The sequence below is a fragment of the Mesoplodon densirostris genome, chromosome 15 (genome assembly GCF_025265405.1).
Source record: "Mesoplodon densirostris isolate mMesDen1 chromosome 15, mMesDen1 primary haplotype, whole genome shotgun sequence".
Taxonomy (NCBI): domain Eukaryota; kingdom Metazoa; phylum Chordata; class Mammalia; order Artiodactyla; family Ziphiidae; genus Mesoplodon; species Mesoplodon densirostris.
Genome location: NC_082675.1, coordinates 71,829,207 through 71,853,817, shown reverse-complemented (window position 1 = coordinate 71,853,817; position 24,611 = coordinate 71,829,207). Strand labels below are relative to the sequence as shown.

The window sequence follows — 24,611 nt, the reverse complement described above, 5'->3', positions numbered from 1 at the left end:
CATATCAGAAGGAGGCATACATTGCTGTCCTTTAGGTTCAAGGCTTAAATCCATTTATGCTTGTTAAACAGCTGTAGTATTTTAGGAGTTCTGGCAGTGGTACATAACAGGACATTAGACAGAGTCCTGTTCTTAAGTCAGACTGGTAAATGTTGACATCGTTTAGCTGTGAGATACCAGTGGAATTGTCTGTTAGCTATTGAAGATAATTTCACATCTCTTAATATTCATTTGGTGTTGTAGCAGTGAAAGAAATCTGTTCATCTTTGTGATTTGTATAATTGGTATTTTTTAAATAAAATTAATGGCATTTAAAAGTTGCTCATTTCCAAATAAGTTACTTCTCCTTTTGCTGGCCCCCATAAGTCGAAGGGATTTTTTTTATCTCTATAACTTGATTTGTGAAATATGAGATGCCTCCTACAGTTATATTTTATCTTATTTTGGGGGGTCCACTTTGATTAAAAGGGCTACTGACCATATGTTTGTGTTTTACTGTCCTGGACCCTGTTATAATTTTCATTTGGGACTTAAAATTTTTTTGTTGTTGTATTTGTATTGTATCTTCCAAATTTCTGTATCGTGTTCTCTGTACAACTTTGAAGGGAAGATGAGTACAAGTATCTCTTGTAGGCAGATTAATTTTTCATGTTAGACAGTATCAAAACAGTTGCTAACTTTATCTCTGACAGTAACTTTCTTCATGATTTTCCTTAAGAAAATGTGTATTCAGTTGAAATCTGAAAGTAGATTATGTCAGAAAGGCTCAGAGATAGACTGCTTTCAGAGTCAGTGCAAAAATACTCTTTTGTACTTTGTAAAAATTGACACATTTGGAATAATTAAGTATATCAGCTTAGGTATAGTTCAATAAAGTAAGGTGATTTAGAAGCATGAAATTGTGTTACATTTAAAAAGATAACTGCATCTGGTCCCTTTTCTATGTTCACATTTAAATGAAGTCCTTGCTATGATGTTTAAGTGTTTACAGAGTGTAGGCTGAATAAGTATGAATATGTATTAATGCATTTTGGTAAATGGTCATATACAGAAAATTACACAATTCTTAAGACAGTATATCTGTGTACGTAAACCTAGACAGAGACTTCATCCTTAGTGAGACGTGTTGTGATATTTCCAATGAATATGCTGTGATTATTTTTAAGGTGTTAAACTTTAAGTGACGTCGTACCAGAGGTGTAGTTTTCAGGCCCAAATGTTTACTTGTAAAGGTAAAAAGTGTAGTGCTGATTTTGTTCTCGCTGCTGGATTGAAAATGCAGGGTATTCATCCAATGCAATATGATGGGGACTATAATATACACGGTACAGATTGGAGTGTTGATTTTTCTCATCTGTCTAAGACACAGTTAAGTGGCTTTGTTTCCACTCAGTAACAAAGATACGTCCCTTTTAAAGCATAACAAATTAAAAAAAACAATGAGGAAAACTGCATTTTGCTCCTGGATGGATGAACTAGGAAACTTTGGACTGAGAAATAATTTTCTAAATGTACATCAGGTTAATATCCATTGTCCCAAGGGTGCTCAGATGTCACTTCCATGGGTAGCTTTGAAACTTGGGTCCAGAGAAAAAAGATCCAAAGTATAAGTGAACTGTTCATATTGGAAAAACCAGCTCTGTTTTTTCAAAGTGAGGCATGGTAGTGTTTCATGCTTAAAGTTCTCAGTAGCTGTGGATTCCATTCATATAGGACGCTCCTTCGTGATTTGCAATGTGAGAATTAAAAAAAGTGTGGCCATATTGCCTTTAATCTTTCATTTCACAAACATGGTTTTTCCTACCACCTTAAGAAATGGTGAGGCTGCTAGGGAGAATGGAATGTAACCTGAGCTACAGCCTGACATTCCCAGGGAGCATTTTTCACATGAAAGGCTTTTGTCAACCCAGGAAAGGACCAGCAGTTTTTGTTTGATGTTTGCAGGTGTTCAGCAGAGAGCACTAAAACAATTCAGCCATGATAGTTCAGAGCTTGGATGACCTTAATGGGGAGAATTGGTGGGCCCTGGAATTATTTTTAAGAAATATTTGAAACCTATATGGTGACTTATATAAAGGGATTTCAGATCCATTATATCATTGATCTTAAAACTAGCTAAAAGCATCCACATGCCTGGATGATTGGAAAATTATTCTCATTAAAAAGTAGGATGGCAAAGTTACCGGAAGAAAAAAAAAATTCACCTCGCGTCTATAATTTATTGATGAAAAGGGGTTTAATTTTCTAATATAACAAAACTACAGTTTCTTTGGTTACCTCTGAGTCTTTTATGAGCAAAAGATAAACATACTAGCTTTGGCATCTTTTACAAAGTAGTTTTAAAGTTGGGGCTCTAAAATTATCCATACTCAACAACAGTCCTGGTCACATCTGTTACATGTATTTACAGTTAGTCTGTGATGGATCCTACATCTTCCTCCCTTAGTTTAAAAGTTGAGCCTTTCCCCCCCGTAACTGTTTAGTTTTACTTAGGTGTTCAGCATTTGTTAAAGGTGCCAAATGGATGGGTGTTTTAACAATTAAGAGCAGCAGTAAAACACACCACATCCCTGTCATGGTCATTTTTGGAAGAGAAAAAACATTTCTTGACATTCACACAAATTATTTCACTGATACCCACATGACACATCAGTTTGGTAAATTCAGTAAGAAAAAATAAATCAATCCAATGGGTAGTTTTGTATCACAGAGAAAATTCAAATGGTCAGCATCCTGAATTAATTTCCATCCGTACAGTTTGAGTTCATGGTTATGGCATGATAAAACAAATGGTCTCCCTTAAAGGTATTTGTGGAGTACACTTATTTAATTGTGTGTGTGTGTGTGTGTGTGTGTTAAACAACCTTACTATTATAGTGCAGTTCATAATGGTTGTATGGCTTTTGTAAAATGCAGAATAATTTAACAGGTTACAAAATAAGCAAAATGTCATTAAACCCATTCTTTTAGAATCATAGAATTTGGGGGATCGAACCCCTTAGAAGGACAGCCCAGTGCCTTCATTGTACAAAGAAAACTGAGGCCCAAGTTAAGAGGTTCTAAACTATGCCTTTATTTGCTAATCTAAAAAACAAGTTTTGATTTGCTAATTCTGTATGGCCCTGCAAATCCTTTTATTGGAGTAATATTGGTTTCACTACTATGTTTTTCTAAATTTGTATTGCATAATAGGGTATCAGGATTTGTGTGCTGATCTTTGTGCCTACAAATTCTTCTAAGTGTGCACGTGCCCTTTGAATGCTTTTTAAAGTTTGGAGCTGAATTTTGGGTTGTTGATCATTCTCTTTTGCCTGATCTGGCCTGTGACTATTTGCAAGATGTTAGATTGAATAACAGGGGTGGATGGGCATGACAGTGACAGAATTAAAGTGCTTCTTACTATGCCAAGTGGTGTGCTGTGCACTTCATATCCTTGTATTTTTTAATCCTCACAAGAACCCAGTGAGATGCCAGGATTACCATGCTCAATTTATAAATGAGGAAACTGAGATTCAGAGATGGTAAACTACTTACTCTCAAGGCAGCCAGAATGAATCAGGTTCTAAACCCAGGTCTGCCTGGTCTGCCTAGCTCAGTGTCTTTTCAGACACACACACACACACACACACACACACACACACACACACACACACACACACTCAGATATAGCTTATTTTTTCAATATCTTATAGGCTTAAGGATATACTATTGAGGCTTGGTGTGCAATACTGTTCCCGATCTTTAGAGTAGATAAACATTTTTTAAAAATATGTTTAAGATAATGATATAAACCATGTCCATTATTTTTCCTGCTTTCTTATCCAAACTAGGCTTCTAGTTTATGTTGGATTTCAATGTGACTTAGTATCTCTCTCATATTTTTATTATTTTTTTAACAAGGAAAATATAGTAGGTAGTTTCAGAGTTGTGTTTTGGTTCTATTATAAATTGACAGTCTGCTTGGGTACCAGTGAAAATATTTTGTTTTCAATTATTTTAATGTACCTAGTCAAACCAAAAGTTGAGGTAACCAAGCTTGCTCTGTTAATATCTAAAAAAAAAAAAAAAAAAAAAAATGAAGGTTTCCTATCTTTTAACTGTAAAAAAAAGTTTTGCAGTTCCTTGTTAGATCTTTGAAACTTAATATTCAAGAACAAAAACCCTGAATTCTATCTGCATCACTAAAATAAGCAGTTGTGAAGTTTTGATATGTCTGTTACCAGACATGTGCTTAAAATGTTACGTTTTCTAAATTCAGAAGGAAGAAGCAGTACTCTATTTGACATTGACTTAAGTAAATAAAATGCATTAAACAAGCTTAGGGATCCAAGATCTGTTGAGCCTGAAATGCTTAACATTTTTGACAGCATCAGCAAATTATCTTTACCCTACTATTGTAATGAGGAAATCACTTAAATAACAGATGAACAGCTAAGTCACATAAACATATATAATAGAACTATGTAATGAAAGTTTATGCTGTTAATTGCTCGAATCTGTCTTAAATGCTTAGAATCATGGAGCAGTAAAGACTGTCATATAAACAGTTTTGTTTTGAGCTTAAAATTATTCCTTTTTGCTTTCATCTGCTATGATAAACAAAGTAATTTTGGAAGCTTTACAGATCAAACATTTACTCCTAATGGTAAACTACATTTTATATTGGAAGTTTGCAGCCTCGTCCAAGGCAGAGAGTTGAGTCCTGGTGGCCCCAGGCTGCAACGTTTAGTATTATGATGCTATTTAGATCTGTTCCCATAAGCCAAGATAACAGATCTGAAGTTGTCTAATAAGGAACATGGTGTGTTTTGAAAAGTTCTTCAGTTTACAAGTCTTGAACCAAAACGTTCTTGGCCAGACCTTTAGAACTTATACCTATATGTTGGGTAAGTCAGATTTTGCACAAAGCATCCAAATGAAGCTAGGTAGGAACAGAAAAAAAATCCCTTCCTTCCTTATTTTCTGTCTTTTATGAGCTATTTTTTTATGACCAGGTGTTCTTCCAAGTTAATTAGATGGTGCTGAGTATTAGAGAAAGTAAAGTAAAGCACATCAAAGTTATTTTTTTAAAGGTTTTATTTATTTTTGTTACCGGTTTCTTATTACTCTGAATAAAGTTTTCAAAATTGACCACCAAGTTTACAAGCTTACACACGGGTTATCCATTTTCTAAATCTGTGGTCCCACTTAGACTCAGCAATGATGTAGGCACATGAGGTTTAGGTGGGTACTTTTCAACCATATGTCTCTTAATGCTTATGAGAGATGTAAGAGAAATAACAGTTTAATCTTTAGAGAAGATTGGTTGACACTTTCTATAAATTTTACATATATATATATTTTAAATCAGGCTCAAAGGAATAGCAAAAGTGTTGAAAAAGGTTGTCATATTTGCTTTCATTTCAACAATAAAGGCCCAGTTAATCAGCATATCAGATACCCAGGTGTGTTTAGAATCAGTTTATAGGGATGAACTTCAGGGCTGTAAGAACGTATTCTCTTTAAAGGTGCAGCCACTCGATTGTTCAAATGGCTGCTTTTGTACTTTTGTGTGACAATTAACATTTAATGAATGACTTTCTAAACTGCCATTGGTGGTAATTACTATATGAGGTTTATTAACTGCAGTCCATTGTTGGATGTGCCTGTATTGATCTGTTTTGCAAACAACCCTTCACACGTTCAGCAGTATTTGTACATTACTTTTTAAAGAACCTGTTTCGTTTGCTGACATTGATATTGCCCCTAAAATTTTTAGCTGACAAATGCCTCTTCGATCAGAGTGATTTTTAATTAAATTAAAAATTCATTGTCTTTTCAGCTATAAAAATTTTGCCTTTCTATCCTCAGGGAATCCCAAAGAAACTACACAAGACTGCCTTTCAAGTAAAGGATTTATAGAAATGTAGACTTACCAGGAGACTTTAGAGATGTTCTCTGATTTTTTTGGTTAAAGAGCTAAGGTTTGGGAGGGTTAAATGTCTTTTGCCCAAATCATACAGTTGGTTATGGGCTATAATAGGACACAAATACAGATGTCCTGACCTGCTGCTCAGGGACCCCATGCTGCTTTTAATTAAGGTTTGGACTCAATCCGTTGGTACCAACTGTATGTTTCTTAAGAGGAGGAAAACTTGTATAATCTTCCATTTCTGAAAAATAATAAAAGTTCAGATCGTGAGAGATGGACAACGTAATCCAGCTCACTTGTCATCACGTGCTCTAATTTGGCTAAGGCAGTTGACGAATAACTGTTAAAATGTATTGTGTTATTAAAAATAACAAAGTAAGACCCCTGATTAAATATCAGGGCTGTAATTTAATCTTGGGGGTTCTGGTGCTGTTCATAAGCCATTTGGTTTTTTTCTGTAACAGATGACGTCAAAATACAGCTTGATTGAATTATGACCCTGGGTTACAGGAGCACCTGCTTGTGCCTCTTGACTTCATAGCATGTCAGCATTTCCATTACTAATTTTTTTTTTCTCTGACATTTTTAAGTTCGAATAGTTAAACGAGACTGATGATTGGCATATAAACTTTCAGCCTTCTGGGAAAAGACTATTTTCCCAATAAAACAGAGAAGGTGGTGACAAAGCCCCATTACGGAATACCTTTTAGAATGTTCTTCCTTGCTTTAATCTTCCATTAATTTAAACATTCCCTTTTGGGGTACTTAGCTGAATTGCAAGGCATCCAAATGGAAAGTTTTGTATCTAAAATCTCCCAAGCCAAGACTTAACTACAGGGCATTTCGAGGACTTTTAAACTAGGGAAAGACCTATCTTCTGTGAAGGAAGATGTTGAAATGATAGCTCTGGACACTCCAGTTTTCATCTTGTGTAAAATGCTGAAGAGCAAGATGAAAAACACATTTGCATATCTTGTCAGTAATTACTTTTATATCCACTTAAGATGAGTAAAAATTGATAATGAATGGTTTAGAAAGGTCTATTTATTTATATCATTATCTGGAGACTCATAGCATAGCTTCAATTTAGCCCCTCGGGTTTTAATATGTAGCCAGTGGAGATAGGATGTTGGTTGTGTCTATCTAGCCAGTTATTTTTTATCTACCTATCATAATTCTTATTGATGGTTCATCTAATATATATTTTTAGTACATGCTATGTACACATTCCCTGCATTAGCAATTATAGGACTCAGAGTGCTTTGTGGGAGCAAGGTCCTGCCCTGAGAGGGCATGTATTTTGACAGGAAAGAATAGAAATGTACATGTTTAATTAATACTCAGTGTCCAGAAGACAAGTGTCATGAACATTGTGGGAGTTTAGATAAAGAAAAACTTATTTCTTGCTGGGAGAGATTAATAATGAAGGTTTCATGGGCAAATCGACTCTGATTCTTGAAAGAGGAGGAGGATTTTGACATGGGGGCCTTGGGATGGAGCATTTTATATCAAGATCACTGTGAACCAGGCACAGAGGAAGGCCACTGCAAAGGGTGGATGAAAGAGAGCAGGTTCCTCAGCTCGGCAGTGGACTCAGTTATGGTCTAGGCACCCCAATCACCTCCAGGCACACATTCCTGTCTTGGGTGCCTTTTTTTTTTTTTTTTTTCCTTTTCTGGTTTTGGGATTTCCCTTTGAGATAATCCAGTTCCTTCCCAAAATATATGTTTTTAATGGTAGTGGCAGGGTGGAAATCAAGATTTAGGTGTTCCCAGTTCCAAACTCTTCCTATTGTATCATTCAGCAGTGGAAATTTTAAGCTAATTTGGAGAAAATGATTTATTTAACTGAATTCTGGCAATCTAGATTCTTTTGCCATGTTTGCTGTTAAATAGCTGTTTCATATTGGCAAAGTGAATAAAATGTGTCATACTGACATCACACATAGGAAAAATACGTAAATACCACCCTCTCCTTGAGTATTGGTTAGTTCACACTACCATGTCTTTCCCTCTGTGACCTCCTACTGTTTCAGTGATTCCAGTTTCAAGTTGAAGCCAACAATTCAAGTTCTAGTTGGAATTGGCGTAGGAAGAATTTATTAATGAATGTTTGCTACAGAATAGAAACAAGATTTTTATGACAAAGGGAATATTCTAGACCCTTTTACCCATTTTTTAAAAAAAATGTCAGTTTCGAACCTGTGTCTTCCCCAAACTTTTTCTTCACTTTTGAACATAAAGGATTCATATTGGGAATATTTTGCAGCCCTTCACCTTTTTTTTTTTTTTTTTTGCGGTATGCGGGCCTCTCACTGTTGTGGCCTCCCCCGTTGCGGAGCACAGGCTCCGGACGCGCAGGCTCAGCGGCCATGGCTCACGGGCCCAGCCGCTCCGCGGCATATGGGATCCTCCCAGACCGGGGCACGAACCCGTATCCCCTGCATCGGCAGGCGGACTCTCAACCACTTGCGCCACCAGGGAGGCCCAGCCCTTCACCTTTAAACTCAGAGAGAAAACATTTTGGTCATCAGGTGGTAATCATGTTTCAAGATTTAATCTACAATTTCATACATGACCCAGTTCTGCAATTTTGAAAAGGAAGACTGAACAATGTCAATTTCAATCCTTGTTCAAATAATCATTATTTGTTGGGTGCCTTCTAGAACTTCATTGTCTAACTGGAATCCCAAACTATGGAATGCTTTTCTGTTCTTTTGTTGGCACTGTGATTCTTCATTTAGTTTCTTTTAGCTGCAAGGTTGATTTTCTTTTGACATCTAATTTCCCCCTGATTTTGTTGACCTCTTATTATTCTTCAATTTATCTTTCCAGCCCATGTGGAACTATTTCTTTTTTACATGGGTGTACGTTTTGTAGTGTCCCACTTTAATCCCTAGTAATTTTGGTAGAGTTGGATAAAGTGAGAAATACTCCATAATTACTTTAAGCAATTAATTTTACTTAAAAATTCATTATTGTTGATGCAGGCTTGGTTGTTTAAAGAATGTTGAAAGCTTCAGAAAAGTGAAAGGGATGAATGTACATAGTGGTGTTTTTTTTCATTGTGAATATGTTTCACCGGAATAACAAGAGAATTATTAAGAATTATTAACTTTCATGTGCTCACTTGTTCATTCATTCATTCATTCATTTAGTAAATGTTTTTTGAGAGTCAAGATTCACATTGCAGTGCTAGGTATTATGGTGATATAAAGAAGAAAAAATTTCAAGGCCAGCATTGCAGTTGGCATAGGATACTGCTGTCATTGGGTACAGGCTCTACATTGATTCAGTAAGACAGTGCTTTTCGAATAAGTGATGTCAAAGTGTGGAAGTAGACTTCTTCCAAAGATGCTTTTTAAATATAACTATAGACTTTACAGTTTTAGCTGAAACATTGAAATCCTGTGTGTGTACTTCTACATGAGTATAAAGGAGGGAGAATGAACTTGAATGATTATGGAATTTGGACCTTGAAGAGTATTGTTATGATGTACTCTCAAATTTGGTACCAAAGACTTTTTGGGAGGCAATGACAATTATACCCCATATGTTTCTGTTGGGTTTTTTTGGGGGGATCAGAAATTAAAATCTCAGATTTGTAGATAGTGTCCATTTACTTCAAGGGCACTAGATATTTCTTTTTGTTGTTGTTCCCACACTTGAATATTTTTAATATTTATTTAAAAATTCATATGCAGGAAGTTATTCATTTACTTTCAGAATTTTGTATTGAGTATCCACCACGTATCAGGTAGTATGCTGGGTGCTAGAGATAAAATGATGAACAAAACAGACGCGGTTCTGCATTGGCTAAATGTAGGAGACATACATTCACTGAATAACCAACCAGAGAAATGTCAGCCTCTATGTTGAGAGGTGTGAGGGGTTAGATGAGTTTGCAATAGGGTATCTGACCACACAGTCAGGAGAACCTTCCCTGAAGCTGGCACACCTGACTGAGGTCTGAGGGGAAGGGGGAGGGAAGTGGGCTGGGCGTCAGCAGGGCATGGTGTTTGGGGAGGGGCTAGAGCTTGGTTGGAGCTGAGGCTGGGGAGAGGGAAGGTAGGGGCCAGATCATGCCAGGCTGCGAGGCAGGGAGACTGTGCAGTTTCCTCCCACCAGATTTGTGCCTGGGAACACTCTGACTGCAGCCTGGAAAACACAGCTCAAGGGTAGTCAGGGTGGGTGGCCCGAACCAGCGGTGAGACTTTTGCGGAAACCCAGCTGAGAGATGGGGCTGCTGGGGGAGCTTTTCACAGTGGCATTTGCATGTGTGTGTTTGTGTGCGTGTGTGTGTGTGTGTGTGAGAGAGAGAGAGAGAGAGAGAGAAAGAGAAACTTTCTATAACTTGAATACTTGAAAATTGACTATACTTTATATCTTCTAACAGTAACCGTGAGACCTCGTTCAGCTACTGTGTGCTGTCGACTGCCTGTTTTGCACCCAAACGCCACAGAAGTGCTTTTTATTTTCTGAGAAAAGCGGAAGATCGATTTTGCAATTGTGTTGTGAGAGGGTGCAGACGTGGGAGTGGGAGAAAGGCAAAAGGGACTCTGCTTTCTTATCTAATGGTCTTCAGTAATTATGCACTATTTAGGCTTCCTCTAGCTTATGTTCTAATTACCAGTAAACATTCCGATGGTTCAGTTCAACCTGTGGAATTGAGTCCATCACACACCTGGGATCAGGTATCAGCACATCCCCACGCTGTTGCTGAGCATCTTTGGTGAACTTTAGGAAGGTGGTAGGATTTGTACGATACTCCGTCTGAGATGGAAACGCTGTTTACCTGATTCTGTTTTGCCTGAGGTGGCCATGGGGGAAAGTTATCTGGTAACTTTTGATTAGCCACAAAATCAAGCCTTTCGCTTTGACACCTCCCAGTGAATAGCCCTGCTTCGCCTTTCACTCTGACCATCTAGCTCCTTCTCTGCCCCGCTCACTCCATTTTCTCACGAATCTTATGGTTTGCTCTTGGGAGTCCCCTCTCAACCCACTACGTTTGTTAGTCCATTTTAGTTAGGAAAACTGTCACCATTCTTGCGGTATACTTACTGTTCAAGTTGAAGAAAAAAAGAGGTTTTTTCCCTCCTTCTCTCTCCCTTGCCATCTTTGCTTCGGCCAGCTAGTTAGAGCGGTGGGGGAATGCCATGGGTATGGGCTGGATCCTGATAGCCACGCCAGTTAGTGATTCTTGGCCCCGTGACCCAAAAGCTCTGCATGTGCTTCATCAGAAGGGTGCTGAAAGGAGCAAGGTCTAGAACCGTCTCTGCTGAGCTGAAAAGCCCTTAACACACGTGCCTTGTGCTGGTGAGTTAGTAGGTGATGCTGATGCAAGTGGACAGCATCCACGTGTTGTTCCTGCCTCCTGGAGAACTCCTTCAGCATCCAGGCATGCTCTGGTAACTCTCCGTTAAAAATATCAAACAAAATGCAGTTACCTTCCTTTTGGGGTGCGGAGGACACGCAGGGTGCTTCCACAGTTGTCTGTGGTGCTTTATTTTTTTGGAAAGAAAAAACATGGTAGAATGTTATGGTTGACACCTCAGTGCTCGAAATATTTCATAATAGAAACAAAACAAAAGCCTAACAAACCAAACACATACTCTTCCTCTCATTCACACTCCCTACTGACTGGTCCTCTTTCTTGGGCTCCTTTATAACAAGAGTTTTGTTGACTTGGCTGCACTGGTGGCTTCTGTATCCCTTCCTTCCATATGCTTTTTATAAGTCTCACCCCAACCAAATATTCCAAAACATATTTTATCTTGTGATGTCTGATACCTACAAAATAATACATGTAGCATATATGAATTATGAAGCTAAATGATGGAGTGAAGACCAGGGGACCCACCACTCACTGTCAAAACTAGAGCATCATCAGAACCATCTGGGTTTCTTCCTTATCCGCATTCCCCCGTCTTTCTTGCCAGAGGTAAATATTCTCTTCTTTCTTCCTTTCTTTTTTTTTTTCCCACTTGATGGAGGATTATAAACATGGTATCATTCCTATGTTGTATTGTGCTACTTGCTTTTTACACTTGGCATTGTGTGTTTCAGATTTCTCCATGTTGCTGTGTGTGGCATTCGTTCATTTTCACTGCTGGTGAATATGCCTCAACTTACGGATTTTCTAGTTAATGAACCTTTGGATTGATTGCCTTTTTTTGAGACTACACACTTTCCTAGCACCTCTTGACGCACTCTTGATCATCTCTTTTGATTCCTGTAGATGTCTAAGAGTCAAATTTCTGGGTTGTAGAGTCACGCCAATTTTCCAAATGAAAAGATAGTGCCGAATTGTTTTCCAAAGTTGTTACCAATTTACACTCCTACCCACAGCATAAAAGGTTACTATGGATGCCTATTGTTGTCCACCTTTGGTGTTCTCAGATTTCTTCATTGTATCAATCTAGTGGGTGTACAGTATAAAATGTATCTCACTGTGGTCTTAACTTGCATTTCACTGATGATTGATGAGGTTAAACATCTTTCTCTGTATTTATTTATCATTCATGTTTCTTCTATAGAATCTCCCCTCCTCAGTTTTCTATTGAGTCTGTTTTCTTTTTAAATTTAAACTTTTTACTGCTTTGTGGATGTTCTTGATATATATGTGGATAATAATTTTCTCAGTCACGCATGCTGCCAATACTTTCCCTTTTTTTTATGACTTGTCTTTTTACCCTCCCTGTGGTATCTTCTGGTGAGCACAAGGCCTTAAATTTAATGTAGTCTTTTTTTTTTCCCTTTACCTTTTCATGTTTCGTGTCATGGTTGGAATATCCATGTCTACCTCAAGGTCATAAAGATATTCTCTTATATGTTTCTTCTGGAAAGCATTTTGTAGTTTTGACATCCACATTTAAGTTTTTAATACAGTTGGGATTGATTTTGTAGAGTGGGAAGTAGGGGTTCAATTCCACGTTTTCTTAAATATCTTGATATACATTTGTTCTAGAATCATTTATTGAAAAGTCCATACACTTTCCGCAGGCATCCACAGTGCTGTTTCTGCAGTATTGTAAGTTTCTGTATTTGTAAGGGTCTTTCATTCTGAGTCCTTTTTGTGTTTTTTTTTTTTTTTTGCGGTACGCGGACCTCTCACTGTTGTCGCCTCTCCTGTTGCGGAGCACAAGCTCCGGATGCGCAGGCTCAGCGGCCATGGCTCACGGAGCCAGCCGCTCCGCGGCATGTGGGATCTTCCCGGACCGGGGCACGAACCCGTGTCCCCTGCATCGGCAGGCGGACTCTCAACCACTGCGCCACCAGGGAAGCCCCTGAGTCCTTTTTTTCTGATCCGTTGTTCAGTTTGTCTACCCATGCCTCAGTGCCATATTGTAGTAAGTTTCATACCACATTTTGGTATATGGTAGGTAAGGTCCTTCCTCTTCTTCTCATCCCGTTTGTACATCTTACTTTTAGCTATGTTTTTCCACAGAAGTTTAAAACTAAGTTTGCTAAGGTCTTTCATAAGCCTTTTAGGGATTTTATTGAAGTTGCATGGGATCTGATGATCAATTTGGGAAAAAATTAATATATCTTTAATAATGATTATCTCTACTCATTTATCTCTCCAATTCTTTAGATCTTCTTTGATATCTCAAAGTTTTATAATTTTTTTTTTTTTTTTTTTTTTTTTTTTGTGGTACGCGGGCATCTCACTGTTGTGGCCTCTCCCATTGCGGAGCACAGGCTCTGGACACGCAGGCTCAGCAGCCATGGCTCACGGGCCTAGCCGCTCTGCGGCATGTGGGATCTTCCCAGACCAGATCACGAACCCGTGTCCCCTGCATCGGCAGGCGGACTCTCAACCACTGCGCCACCAGGGAAGCCCTATAATTTTTTTCATGAGGTTGTGTATATCTTTTGATGACTTTTTCTTAGGTACCTTATTTTTGTTACTATTGATAATGGTATTTTCTTTTAAATTAAATAGTCAAATTGTTTGTACCTGATATATATATATATATAAATATATATATATATATAAATGTAATTGATTTTTGTATATTGATTTCATATTCAGCCATGTTGCTAAATTCTCTTATTAATTTTATTAATTTTAAATTGCCTTTGTGCTTTCATTAGAGTTTTTCTTATAGGTAGTCATATCGTGTGAATAATGACAGTTCTGTTGTTTTTCCTTTCAAACCCCTTTCAAACAGATATATCTGTTTGTTTGTTTTTTTCTTTTCTTGTCTTACTCTGTGCTACCTAGGACCTCAAGACATTCTTAAACAGAAACAGCAATACTGGGTATCCTTGTCTTTTCCCTGATTTTTACCATTGATGATGGTAGTTATTTCATTAAGGAACTTTCCTTCTATACATATCTTGCTAAGAGTTTTACTGTGAGTGGTATTGAGTTTTATCAGCTTTTTCTACATATATTTATTTTTTAAAAGATTTTTTTTAAAGTATTGTTTTTAAACTTAAAAAATTATTTATTTATTTATTTATTTTGGGCTGCGTTGGGTCTTCATTGCTGTGCTTGGGCTTTCTCTAGTTGCGGTGAGCGGGGGCTACTCTTCATTGCAGTGCGCGGGCTTCTCATTGCGGTGGCTTCTCTTGTTGCAGAGCACGAGCTCTAGGCACGCGGGCTCAGTAGTTGTGGCTTGTGGGCTCTAGAGCTCAGGCTCAGTAGTTGTGGCGCACGGGCTTAGTTGGTCCGCGGCATGTGGGATCTTCCCGGACCAGGGCTCGAACCCGTGTCCCCTGTATTGTCAGGTGGATTCTTAACCACTGTACCACCAGGGAAGACCCCTCTACATATATTCAAATTATGATTTAAAAAATCTCTTTAATCTGTTAATGTTGTGAGTGACATTTATATTTTTCCTTATGGTAAACTCCCCTTGGATTTTTGGGATTGATTGTGATTGACGTATTTTTATTACTCTTTAAAAAATAATATCCTGGACTCAGTTTTCTAATATTTTCTTTAGTATCTTGCATCTATGTTTCTAACTAAGATTGATATATAATATTTCTTCTCTTACCATCCTTATCTGGTTTTGGCTCCAAGGTTACACTGACCTGTAAAATGAATAGAAGAGTATTTCCATTCTATCATCTCTCATCACAAGAGTGTGTATAAATCTCAAATAATCTGTTCCTTGAAATTAGGTAAAACTTGTCTGTATAACAATCTGAGCCTCCAGTGAGATGATTTTAAAGCACTGATACAATGTTTTAAATATTAAAATATTGAGAATGAGAATTTTACTTTCTTTTTAGTTTTAATTCGTTTTAAAATTACATATATGAACAAAATTACATATATGATAGATATAATATTTCACGTTTCATATAAAATTCTGAGCTGATTACCATAAAGTTGTTCATGGTATTCTCTTGTTAGCTTTCTAATCTCTGCTGATTCTATAATTAAGTTTCTTTTTTTTTTTTTTTTTTTTTTGCGGTATGCGGGCCTCTCACTGTTGTGGCCTCCCCCGTCGCGGAGCACAGGCTCCGGACGCGCAGGCTCAGCGGCCATGGCTCACGGGCCCAGCCGCTCCGCGTATGGGATCCTCCCAGACCGGGGCACGAACCCGTATCCCCTGCATCGGCAGGCGGACTCTCAACCACTTGCGCCACCAGGGAGGCCCAAGTTTCATTTTTTATTCCTGGTTTTATTTGTGTTTTCCTTGATCAAGATCACTGGATGTTTTTCTCATGTATTAGTCTTTACAAAAAGAAACAACTTTTGACTTTGGGGATTATTTTTGTGTGTGTGTGTGTTCCTACTTTGTTAATTTTTAATCTTTATTATTGCCACCTTTCTGTTTGTTTTGGGTTTATTCTGATTTTTTTCTAACTTCCTAAGTTGACCACTTAGCTCGTTAAGTTGTTATCATTTATTTTGTTAATGTAAAAACTTAAGGCTATAAAATGCCCTTTAAGTACCGCTGTCACTGTATTCAGCGGTTTTAATATGTAACGTGTTCATTATATTTTATTTGTAAGTATTTAAAATTTTCCAATATGATTTTCTTCTTTGACCCTTGCAATATTTATTGATGCCTTGAAAATTTTACAAATGAATGTTATTTATCTTTTTATTATTGACTTTGAATGTAATTTAATTGTTGTCAGAGAACTGTTCTATGTGACAACAGTTCTTTGTTTCTTGTGAGACTTGCTTTATTGTCAGTTTTAATTAATCAGTTTTCATAAATGTTCCATTGTGTGCTTGGGAAGATTGTGTATTCTTTTATTATTGAGTTGAAGGATTTATGTGTCCAGTAATTTAAGCTTGTTAATTGTGCCTTAAAATCATCTATACCTTTACCAGAGTTTTTTTTTGTCTGCCTGACATTTTGTCATTGAGAGAAGTGGATTGAAATAATCCTCTATTATGGTGACTTTGCAGATTTCTCCCTGTGTTTCTGTTTTGGCTTTATACATATTGAAATTGTTTGTATTCAAATTTAGAATGACTAGGTCTTCATGGTTAATTAAACTCTTTATCCACTTTATATGTGGTCATTCTCTTTCTACTATTTTGTCTTAAAGTCTATTTGGTCTGTTACTAGTATAGTTATCTCACTTTCTTTTTGTCTAATATTTGTCTAGTGTATCTACTTTTAACTTTTTATTTTCAACCCATCTAAGTTGGTTTGTTTTAAGTCTGCCAGCTGCAGCTGGATTTTAATTTAATCTAATCAGATATCAAATTATTTAAGTCCATTTACATTTCTTTTGTACTTTGGGTTAGGCCTCTTACATAGACTACACTGTGAATATGGCTCTTGGAATTGTGTGACATAGTAGCTCTGTGATTAATGTCATCTAAATTTTAAATTTCTATTTGTATTGCTTCTTATACACTTTTTTTCCCTCTTATTCCTTTTAAAGTAATTAGTTAAGGTTTCGTTTGTTTTTTACTTTATTTTACCCTCCCATTTTATGGAATTTATTTGGAATTTATTTCTGTTGTTTTAGTGATTACCTTTAGATTTTACTATGTATAGTTTATCTGACAAAGTCTGAAGTTTGTCTATAGTATTAACTCCCCTTTGAAACAATTTTAGCACCATAGAATCCTGTTCCTTACATCACTGTCCTACCTACAAGAGTATTGTTGTTTGGAGCTTTAAAATATTTTCTACAAATTAGATATTATTATTATCTAAACATTATAGACAGTGTTTAGATTTACTAGTTTACTAATTTTTTTTGCTCAATATTTTCTGGCTTTGACCTTTATGGGATCATTTTCATATTTGGTGAAGTATATCCTTTAGGAGTTTTTGGTATAGGAATGTTGGAGCTCAACTCTTGCATTTTTTAATCCAAAATGTCCTTATCTTTGTTATTGAAAGATAATTTTTCAGGGCACAAAACTCCAGGTTGACATTGATTTTTTTTCTCATTACTCTGATGATTTTATTCTACTGTCTTCTGAATTCCATTGTGGCTCATTAGAAGTCTGCTGTCCATCCAATTGCCATTCCTTTTTAGACAGCTGTCTTTTCCCATGGCTTTCCTTTTTCATCTTGGTAATTAGGAATTTAGCAATATTATTTCATTAAACCTCTTAGCAACTTTTGAGAAAATATTAGTTTATTTTTGTTGGAAATTCAATGTATCTGGCTTCTCTATACCACATTCTCATGTTTTTTGTTTGTTTGGTCAGTTTTCTGCCTCTGTTTTGCTGGTTGCTCTTCTTCTGCATGAACTGTAAATTGAGTCCCTCGGGAATCTTACCTGGGCCTTCATTTCCTTTTCTGCTGAGAGGCAGTGTGGCACAGTGCCTCAATCTGGAATCAGATTGGGTGGTTATCGTCTAGTTATTAGCAGTGTGACCTTGTTTCCATATTGTAGAGTGGGTAGAAATACGATTGTTGGGAAAATTCAATACGGTAATACTTGCCATGCACTTGACCCATGTCCAATATATAGTAGTCAGTCAATGTACGTTTACTTTTATTCCCATGTATATTTTCTCCCTAAGTCATCTTTGTTTCTAAGATATCAGCTCTCATATATATTGCTCCAGTATCGTTTGTGTTTTTCAGTGTCAGTTTGTAGAGCCAGCTGTTTATTTTATTTGATTTCCCCTTTTCCCTTAATATACACCTGTCCTACCTCTGCATCTTAGGAATGGCACTACCATGCACCTAGTTGATTAAATGAGATCAGGGCATCTTGGCCTCTTTCTTTCTCTTACTTTCTCCCCATCTAATCATCTAATCATCATGGAGTTCTGCTCTCCACCTCCACTTTTACCAGTTGAAATGAAGGACTGAAAGACCATCATTTCTTGTCTGGCTCCTATTCTAGGAGCCTCCTAACTACATTTCCACTTCTTCCTTGTTGAATCCATATTCCAAAGCAGCCAGGGTGAGTTTTTAGAAAATGTCAAACAGAGCATTTCATCTCCCATCTTCAGTATGTTACACTGTTATAAACACTTTCTGTGTTATAGAGTAACTTCCATACTCTTTAACATATCCTAGGTATCTGTCCAACCTCGTTTGGATCCTGTCTCCTATTGGTTACAGTATTTAAGCTACATTGGTCTTCTTTTAGGTGTTGGAGTTTGCCAAGTTTTTCCCTGATCCAGGGCCTTTGCACATGCTCTGGAGCACCTCTCCCCTCATTCTTTGCCTGGCTAACTCCATTCAGACTTTATCTGAAATGCCATTTTCTCAGAGAGGCTTTCTTTGATCTGCTAAACTAAGTTAAAATTTCTATTGATTCAATAAATACTAGATTTGATTAATAAATGATTCAATAATCATATATATATTTTAAAATTTGAATCTACTGATTAACAGGAGTAATAGTTTTATGCGATCATGCTCATTTTAAGTTTATGCATAGTGTTGTCATTGGAAACCACTAAACTTTCCTTTTGTGTGCATTTATCAGATTTTCAGTCACATAAATTTCTGATGACCATAATAATTTTTTTCATTTTCACACATATTTTGCATGTAGATAAAATATCAGCCCAGATTAGGGATGGGAAAATTCACACTCACTGAGTACCGTATGTCAGGCACTCTTATGTCACTATCTTATGTAAAGCCCTGAAACCAAATCACTGAGAAGAAAGTGACTCAGAGAATCCCTTGAGCATTGTCCAAGGCCATAGAGGTAGTGAGAGGGAAACCCTTGGTTTAGTCTAGGTGCTGGAACTATAAGAGGAGAGGTCATTCTGTATCTTCTGCCTTGTTTCTTCTCTTGGCAAACTTCTAACAAATTACTGTAGTGAGTAGAGGTCACAAAGTTCTTACACATATATCACCTCACATAATATGTACATCAGGTTCTGGAGGGGGCATGCTATTTTTGACATTTCATTATGGATCAAGCTTTTTATTCACTAACTCTTTTATTCCCCTCAGTACCCCTCTGAGGTCTTTGAGTGTACAGATGATAAAAGTTAAACAAAGAACAATTAAGTGAGTTCTCTGAGAAGTGACATAGTTGAATATTGAATTATCGATGAGTATTTTTTTACTATCTAGAGAAGAAGAAAACATAGAATCTTTTAGTTTCAATAGTTGTGTCTGTCTGTCTTCTGTCTGGTTGGCTGGCTATTCATTGCTATGTATCTAAGATTGGATATGTTTTAGAAAAAAATGTAACTAGCACAACTAGGCCTGGGTTTTATAGATATTATTCTTGGGAGAAGGCTGAGTTTATTTTTAAGTTAATTCTTTATAAAGAAAAATATATACTGCTTAAACGTTCAGTTAGTACTTAGTTAAGGCAAAGACCAAGAAGGTGGATCTGAAATTTGGGAAGCATCACTGGGTGAGTTGGATTCTTTGGGCCAAGTAGGGTGTCCTTGGCCAGACCAAAGAAGAGGACACGGGGGAGGGCTATATAAGTGCTGGTGAATTAATTTTTATGTTCAGAGCTTTCCCACTGTCATTGTGGCTCTTGCCTCCTTTAATAAATATTTTGGGTTTTGGCAGGGCATTTTGGTTCGAATACACATTTTGACGTTTTGATTTTTTTAAAGCTAAAATTTAAATGAAAGCTCATATTCAGTCCATAGAGTATTCAGTCCCTTATGTTATGGATTTTACCTCTTACATGTGTAGCATCTAAAAAAGCAATTTTCCTTAAAGGAAGAAATCATTCTTTAGACCTAGAGAATAAACACATGTTTCTGAAACTAGAATGACATAGACTAGAGCAGGGGTCAGCAAATTTTTTTTGTAAGGGACTAGCTAATAAATATCAGCTTTGTGTGCCATATACTCTTTGCTGCAAGTGCTAAATTCTGCTGTTGTAACATGAAAGGAGCTGTGGGTAACAAGGAAACCATAGAGCATGACTACCTTCCAGTAAAACTTTATTTATAAAAACAGGCAGCAGCTGGCTATTGGTGGGGGAGGGCATGGCTTGCAGACACTTGTCTAGAGAGGTGTATTTTAGACCTACATGTAAGATAGGATGGGCTTCTACTCCCAGCCTTCTCCATTATTAGCTCTGTGATCTTGAACATCTCACTTTAAATCTCAGAGTAAATTTGTCCATTTGAAAAGTGGGACAGTCACATATATTCTTGTATGAGTGATATATGTTTTCTTTAGATTTTTATGTATTGGTATACATAATGATATCATAATAGTAAGCATGTATTACTTTTTATAAACAGAACAAACTATTTAAAAATTAAAGCACAAGCTAAAAAGAAGAAAGTTGTCAAAAAGTCATCATTTGAGAGAATTTTGTAAGGAGTAGATCAGGTTCTTTGTAGAACTAGGATGGGTGTAAATTGATCAGTAAATAAGTATTAGGTTTGAAAATCATTATGGGCAAAGACTGTGAACTTTGTGTCATACAGTACCTTCTTAGATACAGAGTCATTAACCGATAATTTTATAGTATTTTGTTCTTGTGAATTTTGTGTTATACAGTACCTTCTTAGATACAGAGTCATTAACTGATAATTTTTATGCTGTTTTGTTTATATATTCATTTATTGATTAATTTAGCAAACTTATTGACCCCTCACTATATGTGAGGGACTGTGTTGAATGCTTGAGGTAGTAAAAATGGTGATAAATAACATAGTTCTTGATTTCAAGGAGCTCACACTGAGAGAGATGAGCATCTACACAAAATATTATCCGACTGTATGATAAATTCTCCTTTAGAAGTGTGTATGTATAGGAACCACTAGGAAATCAGAATTGCTGGAGTAGAGATGAATGCCAAAGGATCTTCATCAAGACTGCCATGTCTGTTGGGCCTTGAAGGATGAGAGGGAAATCTCTAGACAGAAGGTCTGTGCATTTGTGAACTTTGCACATCACAGGTAGTTCTCTGAAACTAGAAATGGAGTATTGAGAGCACGTGGGGCATGTGATGCTCCAGGTTTGGCCCCAGTCAGGGAGTGAAGGTGAGGGAATCTAAACATTTTTGGAGCTACAGAATGCTTTGGGAACCTGGTAAAAGATAGGACGCTTTTCCATAGGAAAATCATGTAGCATGAAATTTCAATATTTTGCATACAATTTTGAGACTAAGGATCTAGAGATCATGTTAGAACATTATGAACATTTCTATGTGCTTCCCTTCTGGAAGAAGAAAGAGAGGTAACATACATTAATAGACAGATGCTTCATTGCCCTCCCTGCTTGATGGTGGCAGCAAATGCTCTCAATAAGCTTCAAGTTTTTTACTTCATTTCCTGAAGGATCTGGGAGTATATGAGATTGTGCTGAAACTTTTATAATTCCCTTGAAGAGATGGGTAAGCAGAATCAGACAAGACTTCTTATTGGTAATTATCCACACACCTCAGTCACCTAAGTGCGGAAGAGATGATATCACTTTCTGTAGAATTTCCTCATCTGGAAGATGGTGCTACTGATAGAACCCACCTCCTAGAGTTGTGAGGGTCAAATGAACCCGTCCAAGTACAGCCCCGAGCCCTGGGCCTACACACAATAAGAGCTCAATAAATGTTAGCAATTGTGAAACATCCGTGATTTCATTTATGGACGTTCAGAGATGGAGCGCTCACAAATACTTGAATTCCTTTATCGAACTTACGAATAGTCTTGCGTTATTGGCTGCATCAGCGTCTGTGTGGGCCCATGTATTTCTGGATCTTCATGGGTGGTTTCTTTGGAATAAAACTTCCTTACCTGAAATACCCTTCCTGGCCCTGACTCAGCTTCTCTCAGTGATAGGTTGCAGTACATATTTTCTGTATAAAATAGCGGCAAAGGTGGAGATAAGTTAACTAATGAATATTACTATGTGCTTTTTTTTTTTCTTTTTACAGCTTCTAATATTCAGTGGGGAAATTTTCCTTGTTAGGAGACACTGACAAGGCCAGTTGGCCTAAAATTAGATCCAGCAGCTGTGTTTTGAATCAAGACCCCACATGTGCACTTCACACTCTTTTCCCGCTGTGCTTGTCTGCTGCTTCATCTTGCTTCAGGGAGCAGCCTTTTTGGGTGAATTTGAACATCCATGTTTTTTCCTGGTACAACCAGAAAGGTGCTTCCACATAATCATGTGTCATGTTTATTTGCACTTATGGAATGGCAAAACCCAGAACAACAACAGGTTTATTTATTTATTATTATTATTATTTTTTACGAAACCACCCTCTAGCATAACTTTAACTCAGGCTATGTATGAAGATTTTAGCCTTCATCCCTCTCTGTACCCCCAAATCCTTCAATTATCAAAATAAAAGAGAATATGTATCCAAAATAAAACTTAGAAGCCAAAATCAAGGTACTAGGTCATTCTTACATTTAATTGCCACCCAAATCAACTCTTTTTTTTTTAAGAGAAACAAAAAATCCTGTGACTATTTTTATTTTTGATATCTAGAAATAATTTTGGTTTTGTTTTATCAGTTTATGTTTAGGAGTCAGTGTTAGCCAGTGTTAATTTTATAGGTCCCATTCTTTTTGTATTTCTTTGCCTTACTGTTTGGTTAATAAACATTTTTAAAAAAATATATTCATATACACAACATTATCGTGATTCGGTTTAAGTATCTGTGGTTATAAGTGCACTTCATTTCACCTAATTAAGTTATTTAGTCATTTACACATTAGCAACGTACTACATATTCCACTTTTACAGGAACTTATTTTAATTATACCCACAGTTGTGCTCTGCTTTATTATATCCATAGATCAAGCTGAATAATAGCAGTCTTAAAAGCCATATGCTAAGAGTGATTATAGGTCATTAAGGCCAAATTAAGGTAACATTTCTGATGGCCACAGCGGAAGTCTAACTAACAATTACTTTTTTCTTTTGCTTTGGGGAACTCATTCTCTTTGGCTTTGATGTTGCTGGACTCATCGTTGAATGCCTGGTGTTTGGCATGTGGTGTAGTTGCTTTGATGATGCTAATTTTTTTAAGGGGGAAATATATATGACACATACTTTTTATTTATCCAGAAATCTCTATTCAGTGAATTTGCTGCCATCTTTCTCAAAACATTATGCTTCTTCTTTTTTTTTTTTTTTTTTTTTTTTTTTTTTTGCTGTACGCGGGCCTCTCACTGCTGTGGCCTCTCCCGTTGCGGAGCACAGGCTCCGGACACACAGGCTCCGCGGCCATGGCTCGCGGGCCCAGCCGCTCCGCGGCATGTGGGATCTTCCGGGATCGGGGCACGAACCCGTGTCCCCTGCATCGGCAGGCGGACTCTCAACCACTGCGCCACCAGGGAAGCCCCTATGCTTCTTCTTTAGCCCTTTCTGTTCCTACCTACCATTAAGAGTCAGGTGGGCAACCAATTCTCATAGTCTGGGAATAGGAATAGACTAGAATTCGTTTAAGTTACTTTAATGAATAATCTAAATAAAGCCTGGTCATGACCTTCCAAAGAGAAATCCCTTGGCTTTATCTCTTTCGATGGAAACTTTGCTTAAAAACAGTAACAACAATAACAATCTGTTTTTTTTTTTTTTTTTTTTTTTTTTTTTTTTTTTTTTTTTTTGCGGTACGCGGGCCTCTCACTGCTGTGGCCTCTCCCATTGCGGAGCACAGGCTCCGGACACACAGGCTCAGCGGCCATGGCTCACGGGCCCAGCCGCTCAGCGGCATGTGGGATCTTCCCAGACCGGGGCACGAACCCGTGTCCCCTGCATCGGCAGGCAGACTCTCAACCACTGCGCCACCAGGGAAGCCCCAACAATCTGGTTTTTAATGCATGAATATTTAATTCTTGTTTTGGTTGGCCTAAGATCGTGTATTAAGAAAGAAAAAAGGACATCCTTCAATTTCAGGCTTATCCATACACATTTTGTAACTTAAGAATGGGTGACTCTAATGTCAATTTTCTCTTTGAGAAATACTTAGGTTTAGTATGGGAATAAATAATTCTGGATTATTTTGTTGATATAGACATATAACTATAGAGGTCTATTTTAAATTATCTTTACTTGATTACCTTCCAGTTTTATAATCTGTGATTGAAATTAGTAAGGTTTAAATGGGAAAACTACACTCAAAATGTTCCAATTTAGACTTCAGTAGTAAGTCAGCTTTTTTGCTGTATTAATGAGGATTTTCCTATGTGTTCAGATTTGGAAGATATTGAGCAGTTACACAAACATGACTATGGTTGATATGGAACCTCTGCATTTTTGTTGGAAAATTATGTTTCTGCCAGCTCATATACTTTTAAAAATATTCCCATTTAAAGTGATAGTTCAGTCTGGACATGTCAGTGTAGAAATTGGCAATTT

At 37.1% G+C, this 24,611-nt stretch overlaps 1 protein-coding gene across 14 annotated transcripts in view; it reads left to right on the top strand.

Moving 5' to 3' along the window:
* TCF4 (transcription factor 4) overlaps window positions 1–24,611 on the top strand; it is a 372,534-nt gene that overhangs the window by 5,355 nt on the left and 342,568 nt on the right. The window lies entirely within an intron of this gene.